Raw genomic sequence first — 12,512 nt, 5'->3', positions numbered from 1 at the left:
GTGGAATGCCAGTTCATCGACTAAAAATAAAAATCGGTGCTACAATTATCCTATTAAGGAATTTGAATACCAAGAAAGGGCTATGCAATGGAACAAGATTTATTGTTACTGATTTGAAACCTAATCTTATTTATGCGGAGGTTCTAACTGGCCCAGCTCGAGGTCAAATTGTCTTCTTACCAAGGATAGATTTCCTTCCAAATGACTCAAAACTCCCGTTTAAGCTCAAACGAAGACAGTTTCCTATTAGAATGGCATTTGCTATGACAATCAATAAATCACAGGGACAAACTTTAGAAAAAGTTGGGATTTATCTGCCACAACCTGTATTTGCTCATGGACAACTCTATGTAGCATTTTCAAGAGCAACTAAAAGAGATAATGTCAAAATTAAGATCGATGAAAACAGCAATCAAGGACAACTTATTGAGGGAAATTCGAAATCTTTTACAAAAAATGTTGTATATCGAGAAATTTTGTAACAAAGCTGCTACTTATATCGAGGGTGGGGGCCGGGGGAGGTTTTTAGCCGGTGCAAGTCCGGCATAACCCTAGGGACCGGCCCTAGGGTATGCATTAGGCATTTTCCTCCTTCAACGAAAAAAAAAAAAAAAAAAAAAAAAAAAAAAAAAAAAGACCCAATATCTCAAAATTTACGGATATTAAAAAATTCACGATGAAAAATTGAAACTTTTTAAAAATAAAAAAAAATGTATTTAAATTAAAAATTAGTATTAAACTGAGAGTAAAATAAAGGTTGAATCTAAAAAAAAAACGAAGATGTAGATTACAGTTTAAGAAGAAAAAATAACAAATTTAGTGTTTCAAATTAATGGGTGAATTTAAAGCATATACAGATAGATTTATACCCGCGCGATTTATACCGCACTTGCCTTCGGCTCGTGCGTAAACTCCGCACCCGGGAATTTTCATCTTACAGCACTTGTTACACAAATAACTCCCAGTGAACACAGTAATAAGCAATGCAACGGCAATGTAACCGAATATAACAGCTTATATCAACCAAAGTGTTACATATAAGTTACAATTTTCGACTCAGCAATATAACATGTTACATAACGTGCTATTTAACTATTACGTAACAGTTACACCAACTGTTATACTAGCTGTAATAATAAGCGTAAAAAAAATTATTTTTTTCGAAATTTTATTACCATTTTATAACTAAATTTGTTTCTTAAGATGCAGTCTATGATTATAAATATTTTCTCGTATTTAAAAAACACACTTACCTTGGTGGGATTCGAACTCGGGACCTTTGGATCGTGAACCAACTGCCTTACGTGGTAGACTACTTCTTAATTTGATGTAAGTGTTACATATAGTCTACATATGTCACAACCAGCGCAAATATATAATTTTTAAAAAATCATCTTAAGAAACAAATTAAGTTTAAAAAGAGTATATAGCAAATTTTTAATATTGACATTATATCTATTATATGTACATAAAAGCAGTACGTAAATGCATTCTACTAAATTGGTACATGTAATGTAATATGCATCATGATGATTAATTACGTTATTTACCGATATGGATGGATGATTATATAAATTGATCATAGAAATTTTAAATATCTTGTAAATTATTAATAATTATTAATTATAAATTATGTATTTTGTAAATTATAATTTTTGCCTTAAAGCAAACTAAAAGGCCTTTGCACAATATTAAACCTTTCAAACAAAATATATATATTTAAAAACAATTGAAAATTTATGATGAAAAGCGCAGATCATTATTAGCTCTAGCAAAATAAAACGATGCTGGGTTTAAGAGCCCGGGCACATAGAAAAACGTGAACAGTAAGCAAATCAACAGTTTCATATTGTATATGTTATTCCGTTACACCCCATTAATATTACCAGAATATTACTAGTTATACTAACATTGATCCAAGCGTGTTACGTAACAATTACACAATTTTTGTTACATAACTGTAACGCAAAAAAAATGTATAACAGTTATATTATCTGCATATAACAAATGTTAAATTGCATGTTTCTTCCATGTTATGTAGCCCTTATATATCACAAGAACATTGTGATATTACATGTAACTTCCATGTTATATTGCCGTTATGAAATGTGTTCACTGGGTATTTACCCTTTCTATTAGCACAGTTCTCGTGACATCATTTTTCACATTTGCACTGAATCCAGTCTTCGATCGGTATTCATAGTCAGATCTTACGGAATAACTCGTCGGGGTGTCATTGATATAATTGACACAATTTCTTAGTTTGATTTGCGAGTTTCCTTTTCTCGCATTGGTCGACTCAAGGAGGGGAATGTGCCGGCGCGGCGTCTCGTACTTGTTTGACAGTCAGGTGGCTATTACATATATTTTTTTACTTGTTTTATTGGTATAAGCCCCTTTTCTATTTTTAATATATATATATATATATATATAGATTTTTTTTAAGGAAAGCATTCTCACATTATTTTTTAAAAACGCATGCAATTATATTTATCTAGAATTTAAGAAAAAGGTAAGAAGAATGAAATATTAATACATCTATACGTCAAAATTAGGCGCAATACTTATTTATCATCTAGGATACAACTATAAATACAAATACACAAAATTATTGTAAGCGCAAAATATGGAATAAAAATTTATTACAAATTATTGAATTAAAACCATGAAATTAAAATGATAAAATTAAGTACTATGGTAAACGCAAAACATGTAATAATAAAAAAAGGTAAAATTAAGAATTGATTTTAAAACTTCGAAAATTATCCACTAGAGCGAGCGCAAAATTGGTATAAAAGAAATAGTTACAATTTATAAAAAAAGATAAAAAAATGAATACGCAAAGAAAATTACGATGAAGCTCGCTTATCCTATTCGCTGAAATTCTATGTTTTAGAGAATCCCAGGAATAGCTACCACATTCTGGAGATCACTATGCTAGGCGCATACCATCTGGATGAGTAGTTCTTTTAGGTTACGCGTTTCGTCCTCGCCTTCAAGCTTGGTTTCGAAGTCGATGATGGCTGTTTTATCCTTGACCGTTCCGCGGATTTTCATCCAGCCCTCTCGCTTCTCGATCAAAAGAGTCTCGTTAGCGCGATGGACCTGCGGGGCCATCTCATCCTTGCTTCGAAGGATCGAAGATTAACAAGGCTGCAAGGGATGGCCTGCCAAGGGAGCTCGCGGAGTCGGTCCTCCAAGGTATAAATTTCAAACATGGGACGCTGCATGGACAGCGCGGCCCCAATCTCGGAGGACAACTGTAACTCGGTTCCCTCTCTTGACTCGGAGTACGAAGCCCCTCTGCCACCGTCTTCCCTCGCGAACAGCGATCGCACTTCTTCAGACACAATATGGTTGGACGGAAGATGCAGAAACTCGCCCCTCCGCATCATCCTGCGAGTCAAGTCTTCGACGAGCTCATCGAGGTCCTCGCGTCCACTCTCAACGTGGACCCAAAGGAAGATGGGGGAGTCCACCCAGATGATTTTTACCTTCAGAGGGCCGCGGCTGAACAGTCAGGTGTTAATGCATTCGACTTTCATTGAGTTGGGTACGAAGAAGTTTGTGTAGCCTTTTTTCGTTCATAAATAATTACAAATAAATATATATTATGTATAAAAATTAATAAATATTATTTCTTCTTTCTCTCTCTTTCTCTCTTCTCTAAAGGTCTCCTCTTGTGCAATTTCGTTGAGTCATTGAGCCGATTCGCTCATCTGTATAAAAATATTATCATTGGTGGCGATCTTAATTGTAATCTATTATCGACTAATTTTGAAGCGAATTATTTGCGTGAACTCATGTCTAGCTTATCACTACATATTGTGGACTCTGAATCTATTTATCATACGGCAACCTCAGACTCATGGCTTGATGTGTTGGTGGTAGATGACCTAGAAAAAGTGTTATCATTTACTAAATCTCAGAGTCCTTTTATTGCTGGACATGATGTCATTGCACTGTCTATGTCACTCAACTGTGATCCGATAACTGAGCGCTCTATATCACGGCGAAATTACAGAGGCATTGACTGTTCGGTGTTCTCTGAATATCTTGGATCCATCACTAGCTCAGTGCGGTTGTAACCGGACGGTACATGGGGAGACACGAATCAACGCGGGGTGTCCTTGAATTCAACGGTCGCCACTCGGTTTGACCTCTGATATACCGAGAAGGTAAGTATCTATCGAATTTTCAATCAGACTAATTATTCTTCTTTTCAGGTTCCTGCCACATGAGGATCATCGCCGTCGCCGTCCAGGATCGCCGCTGCCACCGTCTTCTAGGATCAACGAGGGACTTCGAGTGATCGACGCCAATGGATCAGGTATGGTACAGAAGGTAAGTCCAATCGAATAATTTTCAAGAATTTTTTGACAAAAGATTGTATAATTTATTCAATTTGACTGATTTTCATTCACAGTTGTTCACAAATATCAAAGTTACACAATCTGTCGGACGATCGCACGTTCGGGCTGACACGCCCCTTTTCGTTACGACGCACAAGATTTTTCGGCACTAATTCGCCGTTCGCTTATGTAAAAGCGATAATTAACGCGTTTCGCGGGCGTTCCCGGTTGTTATGGAAGTTACGAGATTACGATTTGCGCACTCGGATTACGATCGCGGGACTTAGCGCGACAACGAGAGTGTATGCGAAATTACGTGTTGCTCCGTGAACTATCCCCGAGAGACTGCCACGAGTGGCCCGTCTCGCTTGGCCTCCCTACCATCGGCTATTTAGCCCCCACTCCGGCGCTCCCTACGACTTTCTCCTTCGAGAAGCTTCCTAACTGCGCAGTTTGTCTCGGTAATTTTCCACTCCGGTGTTTACGCGGATCTACATGGAAATTTCCATGGGCGTTGCGCTCGCGATGCCCTGCCGTCCTGACGCCAGGGTAGTGGTTTTCCACTGTCTTGAATATGCGTCCGCCGTTGACGCCGACCTGTGCGCCTATGCTTATTTCGCACGCCTTTTATGATTCCGGGCGACTTCCCCGGGGAAGACGTCCGGGTGACGCTCACCACGTTTGCCGACGTCGCCGACCCATCCTGATGTTTTCTTGGGACCTGGTATCCCACTTTCCGAGGTCTTTTCTCGGCGATGACGTCCGCGTCGCGATCTACCGGACGGTACTCTAACTCGCGACCCGATCTTCGGATTTTGACGGCATGCGGTACGGCGCTTCCCTAGGCTCTCTCCGTTCGTCAGAGCAGCTCAGTTCCCGGAGATGACGCACCTGGTGCGAGTTTGCGGACGGTACGCTAACTTGTCTCCCGGTCGTCGGAGTTCGACGGTGCGCGGTACGGAGCCTAATCTGGCCCTCCCCTTTCGTCAGGGCTACTCAGTTCCCGGAGATGACGCACCTGGTGCAAACTTCCGGACGGTACCCTAATTCGTGACCCGGTCGTCGGATCTTGACGGCGATCGGCCCTGCCTCGTCCTTGGGACATCCCCTTTCGTCAGGGGTGGTTTGTCCTCGCAGATGACGCACCTAGTGGAACCTCGCGGACGGTTCCTTAACTCGCGTATCCGTTATCGGATCGTCACGAACTTCGGCTATGTGACTTTCTCGTGCCTCGTAGTTTCGCCAGGCACCGCGCGATATCACGCCCCGATCGTTTTCTCGTAGATTACGGACGGTCCGCCATTTTCTATTCTCGCGGTCGAAATGCGATCTTTTCTATCTACGGTCGTTTCCCGGGCTCCCCGATTCGATCAGGGACCATTCATTAGCCCGAGAATCTTTAAATAAACGAAATTGCGGACGGTCCGCCATCTTGGCTCCCCTGAGCCGGTTTTCAGCGCCGCTGCGCCCTGAGTATTTCCGACGGTCTGTCGTTACGCCGTGGTCGGTTGTTGACCTCCGTTGGTCCTTCGTCTAGATACGGAGAAACGCCCCTTTGTGCGCCTCTCCTTTCCTGGAAAGTGTGTGTGGCTCAAGCCGTGCCATGCGGTTTTCCGCGCTCTGAACCGTTCGCGCGCTCAACGGTAAATAAAATAAACTAAATGAGGCTTGAGCCGGTACTAACTGAAAATAAAAGGTTGCGCGACTTGTCGAAACTTACGTACTATAGCGCCGGATGGGGTCGTGCTGTCGCCACTAAATCTCGACCCTGCGGGTCATCAAAACAAAACAAAATATCTAAACGGACGTTCGTCCAATTACGTCCCCATCCTCGGAACGCGGGTAACCTTATCTAATTTATATAGGGACCTTTTGTCCCCCGTCCTCGTTCTCGTCCTCGTGGTTGCTTTCCGGGCTCCGGAAACTGCCACTGGACGCGTCGTCCCGGTCCGCTGACCCTGCTGGCGGCTCCGCGTCCGTTTTGCCTTCCACGGCACCTCTCGCCTGCTCGTCAGTCCGGGTGGCCTCCTCCGACTCTAATAAAGCGACAATTGCCTTCACCGCTTCCAAATCAATCGGGATCGGAAGCTCCGCGGCCTGACCCCCTTCTACCGGCGCTTGCATCACCGGTAGCGGACCCATGGTCGCGCCGGGCGGGTCCACCTCTACCGCCAATTCCTCGGCCTCCTTACGGACCGACTCGCCGCCTTGCTCAGCCGGCGGTGCGAATTGCCGCATCGCGTCCTCGGATATACGGCGCAGCACGACCCGTGACACCCGTTCTACCGCTGCGCGCGCTGCGACATCCTGCGGTCGCACGGTCTGAAATTGAGGAGGTGATTAACGACGCGAACGTTGACAGATTCTGTGAGGTGCTATCTAGTAACCTGCTAAGGGCACTGGATACATTTGCCTCGATTCGTGTATTTACAATCATGAAGCCTCCAGTGCGGTGGCTCACCGATGATCTCAAGACCCGGATGCGTGTTTGCAGTCAATTATATAAGCAGGCAAAACGTTCTGGCAGTTTGCTTGGTTACACCACCTATATATTTTTTTGCAACCAACTGAATGCCGACATTAAACGTGCCAAAAGCGAATTTCAATTTGATTCTTTCAAAAACATTACTGATCCAGCAAAACTTTGGAGAGAGTTGGCTCGCCTTGGTCTTGTGAAATCAACTTTGGTTTCTCCTCTACATTTTTTCACACCAGATCAATTAAATTCTTTTTACATTTCAGTTTCTGCTGAGTGTTACCTTGCTCATACACTGATTTTATTTTTGCTATAGACCAGGTAGTTTGTCCATCCCATCGTCCAGAGTTTGTTTTCTCTACTATAACGCCAGATATGGTCCATAGACTCATTTCTGTGGGACCTCTTCATTCTTATGCGTCAGGGTCGGACGGCATACCTCTCTATATTTTGCGAATTGCTTGGCCTACAATTTCATCGTGTCTAACTACCTTATTCAACCGTTCATTGGAAACTTCTTCATTTTCATCTCAGTGGAAGCGGGCACTTATCCGCCCTCTCTCTATGATCCGTATTCCTTCATCTCCGTCTGATACGCGACCAATAGCTAATCTGCCTGAATTGTCTAAAATTCTTGAGAGGATCGTTGCCACACAGATCACGGACTATTTAATCAAGCATGATCTCATAAATCCAAGACAATCCGCATATCGTCCAAGTCATAGCACTCAGTCGGCACTTCTGCGTGTTAGTGATGACATTAAGAGGGCGATTGACTGTGGGCTGGTAATGATTATGGTCCTTTTTGATTTCAGTAAGGCGTTTGACACAGTCCCGCATCTTCAACGTCTGATTAAACTGAAAGAGTTAGGTTTTTCTGACCCTGTTCTCATGTGGATTTATTCATACTTATCGGGTCGTTCTCAGGCTGAGACTGATGATGCTGGTAATCTCTCGTCGTGGCTATTTACGTTATGTGGTGTACCTCAGGGCTCTGTGCTGGATCCACCTTTATTTTTCCTGTATATTAATGATATAAGTAAGGTCTTGTTATATACAGAACACATGATGTTTGCCGATGACATCCAGATTTATCGTGCGTGTCCACCTTCCGACATTCTTCACAATCTTAACTTAATCTCTGTGGACGCTAATGCTATTTTCGATTATGCATCGGCAAACGGTCTGAAACTTAACCCTGCCAAATCTAAGGTTATCATATTCGGCAGTAGTAGAAATGTCAACAACATTGATCTCAACCTTTTTCCTTCTATAATTGTTAACAACATACAATTACCATTTGTTAGTGAGGTGAGAAATCTAGGTGTCTGGTTTGAATCTAATCTCTCTTGGAGGAAGCATATCATGCATGTTTCGCAAAAAGTTCACTGGGCGTTACACAAGCTGAAATTCAATAAAAACTCTCTCTCTACTGAGCTGAGGATTAAGCTTGTGATGACGTTAATTCTACCCCATTTAGATTATTGTTGCCTAGTCTATCATGGCTTGAGTGATGAACTGAACACCAGATTACAGAGACTAGTGAACTGCTGCATTAGATTCATATATAACTTGCGGCGGGATGAGCATATTACTCAGTATAGGCGTCGCCTAGGATGGCTTTTGGTGGAAAACAGAAGGCGGTACTTTCTCGGGTGTCAGATGTATCGGATACTCTATTTGTCTTCACCTTTGTACTTAAATGAACTTTTCACTCCACTTGACCCATTACTCAGAAGATCTGATCGACTTGCTGCTTTGTCTCCTCAAATCTTTCATATTCCTGCTCACAGAACGGTCACCTATAGAAATTCCTTCCAACTTTCTTCCATATATTTTTGGCATTCTCTTCCCGATGAAATTACATCTGCATCTTCTCTTGCATTATTCAAAAGCCTTCTTCGTGAGTATTTGCTTTCGTCTGAATCTGAGTAGTGGGTCTTTTGGACTTTTGTTCTTGCGAATTGCTGTATTTCTATATTTTTTTCTTTATACTTGCGTAGCGTTATTCTCTTACTTTTAAATTGCATTAATTTTTAAGGCGAGTTAGTTGTAAGTTAGTTTTAAGTGCGTATTGTTTGTGAGAGAGCATGAACAAGTTCTATTTACGTGTGTTCATTACATATTGTATTCATTCTTTGCCCTTTAGCTATTGCTTGGGCATAATAAACAATCTCTCTCTCTCTCTCTCTCTCTCTCCCCCTCCCTCCCTCTTTCTTCCCCTCCCTCTCCCTTTCCCTCTCCCTCCCCCTTCCTCTCCCTCCCCCTCCCCCTCTCTCTCTCCCTCTCTCTCTCTCTCTCTCTCTCTCTCTCTCTCTCTCTCTCTCTCTCTCTGGTGAGTACGGTGTGTGTACGTCTTTCGTCGCTCTCGCGTGGATTGAGCATATCTCTGCCGCAGGTTGCCTTCGGGCATTTTTGTTGCAGGCATATATTGTTTTTCGTTGCTATTTTTGAACGATCTTTCGACTTCCTGCCCGCTTGCCACCTCAGCTCTATATTTTTGGTAACAAGTTCTTTAACCTGACTTCTGGCTGCTGTATCCATCGTGCCCAAACGAAGCGGATGTTTGATGCGCATGCGCTGTAGTCTGTGCTTTGATGATCGACTTTTGGGCCGGTTAGAGTCCTAGATAATAGAGAAGCGACATTGAAGGGAATGATCTGATTGGCTAACTAAATCACGTGATCCAACGCCATTTTGTTTCTCCCTTATGGTTAAATAAGTGAGGTTAATGCACGTTAGAGGCTTGCTGCACGTGAGACAACGCGAGACATTACTGTTACGGTTCTGTGAAAGGCCGTGATTCTTCGGATCCTACCGTGATATAGGACATCCTCAAGACAAAGTGGCCACCAGAGACAGGAGACAGGTACACGGAAGAGAAGGAAGCCAAAATCATAGAAAACACGTCGTCGTCGCAGCTTGATAACGTGGCCGCGAGTTACAAGGAGACCAAGAGCAAGACGTCCGGCAGGAAGAAAGACGTAAAGATCAAGGTAGGCGAGCAAATGTCAGATACTGAGCTGGTGGATCCTTTGCCGGAGAAGTTACGCTCGACAGTGAACGCCAGACTGAAGAACGATCTAATCGTGTGCGCGGTGATCGGCACCCTGTCTTTTGGAATTCATCGTACGACGGTGTTCACCGCTCTGCAACCGGAGCTCAATCCGGTACTGTGGAGTAAACTCTTATGTTTCATCGTTTTCCTAGAAATGAAGGACAGAAAGCTAGATGGATTAACAGTATCAGGAATATTAATGGATCTACTTGGGAGCCTAAGGATCCATTGTTTGTGTGCTCTGTAAGCTGCAGTGTAGCAAATATATACATATACATATATAGCGAAGTCATTTACTGATAGCATACATATTTTTTCAGGAGCAATTTGACAGGTTTTCTTGAGAGCGTGTTAGAGAAGATGGTAAGAGGAAACTGAAAATCGGAGCAATTCCTTCAGTTTTTAACGATAGTCTCCCATCGAAGCCATTTAATGAACATACATATTCAATGCCATTACCTGTTAGCGCAAACTTAAAGGGTCAAATATCAGGGAAAGTTAAAATATTACTCTGCAAGAAAGCAAATCCAAAACCTTTGGTTGCAACGATCGTAATATTGCCAGCTGCCGAGGAAAATTTTGAAATCTGAAGAGCACAATTATTCGAATTGTAATTGAGAGTTGAACCAAGTACAAATATAAAATAAATCATATTTTATTTAATTTAAAATGAATTTTCTCTTATAGATGTCAAATAAATCGAATATTATTGTCTCGTAGATATATGTATCTATAAAAAACGTAGTAAAGTTATATATAAATTTTTTTACACTATTCCTCAAAGAACTATTAATAATTTACAATAAAATACACAGTACGTTTTCATTTACTTTATTATATGTATCTGCAAGTATAATCTTGTGAATTAATATATCTTTCGTTTATATCGTCGACATGTTTCAAAGTAAATAACTTTCATATCTATATACATACATAGAAGATAAAATTGCGTAACTAAAATTAAAAATAACGCTCTTTTTGATATATGATACAACTTTTCAAAAGATAAAAAGATATAAATACATGTTTTTACAATTTCAGCCCGATTAATTTGTATAAATAATTCGTTTTCGTTATTATTAAATTTGCTACGCTTACAAAATTTTCAGTAATTAATAATCAAATAGACTGAGAATAACAGAGATGTAATTTTTCTATATATGTTCATTTAGTTGCAACTTTCCCCATAGCCATTTTCATTCCTATAAAAATAAATCTTATATTTTGTAAAATTATGGATACAAAAGAATTTCTAAAATAGCACAATATAATTATACATATATTTACGATTATTAAAATCATATACATAGGTTTATTGTGTTGTGTAAATAATGTTCAGAATACTTTAGAAGAGATATGGGATATAGGTTTCATTACGCTGTAATATATTTACGACAAGCACACCGTTTCTAAAATGGACAGTTTCTTATACGCACTTTCCTATTCCATATGGAGAAACAAAATGGCGGCTTTATCGATATATCGCACCTATCGATTTCAATGTCGCTTCTCTATTATCTAGGACTCTAGGGCCGGTGTGCATGCAATTGATTGGCTGCCTATTGGTCGGTTCTTACGGACCTTGCTGATACACATGAGAGGAAACAAACGTGTCGAATCGCGTGCTGTTTGACACGTGGCGGATCGGTCTATCGATATATCGATCACTATCGATATGGAAGGTATAGCTGAATACCGGTCTATTAAAAATCTTGTCGTGAAATGTAAAGCGTGTGCTGGTGTTTTTTACTATCCTGGATGTGTAACCAAGCACAAGATTCAAGACGGAAACCGAGAGATTATATCGTGTCCCGGCCTGTTTGAAAAGATTATGATTGAGGATGAAAAAGAAGTGGAGAAAAATAAAACAAGAACAACGACAGGAAGACCAATGGGAGCTACAGGAGTTAATATGGCGGCAAGTGGTAACAAATCAGCAGAGGCGACCAGACCAGCGGGGGCTGATGTAAAAATTGATCTTCTTATAAAAACGGTGAAAGAAATAAAAAATGAAATGGTATACAAGAAAGAGATCAGGACAATAATAAAGGAAATAATACAACATGAAATAGGAAGTATTAAACAGGAAATGGAAAACTTGAAAAGAATGATGATGAATGGAACCTGTGGAGCATCAAGGAAGTATAGTGAAGCGGTTAAAGAGAAGAAGAAAGAGAATATTTTGATAATTAAACCGAAAGCGCAACAAGAGAGCGAAGATACAAAGAAGATAGTAAAAGAAAAATAGACATTAAAAACATGAAAGTTGGAATCTCAAAATTAAGAAAAGGAGGTGGAGGAACGGTTATTCTCGGATGCGAAACAGATGAAGAAATGAAAACGCTGAAAGATAAGGTACAAGCGACAATGGGAGAAGATTTCAAGGTCAATGAGCCTCAGTGGAAAAAACCCAAGATTAAAGTAATTAATGTCGGAGAAGATGAAATAAAGATGGATGATGATAAGCTATTAGATGCGATTAAGAGACAGAACAGAATTGAAGACACAGCAGGAGAAGATCTTTATATGCGGATAGTAAAGAGAATGTATAAAGGAAGAGACAAGAATAATGAACGATCCAATGGAAAAAGGAGAGAGGAAGAAGGATCTCTGATATTGGAGGTAG

General features: G+C 40.9%; 1 long non-coding RNA gene across 1 annotated transcript; it reads left to right on the top strand.

Annotated features, from left to right (window-relative positions):
- Positions 1-9,125: 9,125 nt before the first annotated feature.
- Positions 9,126-10,660, top strand: LOC139809306 (uncharacterized). The gene is made up of 2 exons (XR_011731074.1): positions 9,126-10,129; positions 10,207-10,660. It is a non-coding gene; the product is annotated as an uncharacterized lncRNA (long non-coding RNA).
- Positions 10,661-12,512: the final 1,852 nt, after the last annotated feature.

This window comes from Temnothorax longispinosus, chromosome 1 (assembly GCF_030848805.1).
Source record: "Temnothorax longispinosus isolate EJ_2023e chromosome 1, Tlon_JGU_v1, whole genome shotgun sequence".
NCBI lineage: Eukaryota > Metazoa > Arthropoda > Insecta > Hymenoptera > Formicidae > Temnothorax > Temnothorax longispinosus.
Note: the sequence above shows the minus strand (reverse complement) of the source record. Positions and strands in the feature narration are given on the sequence as shown.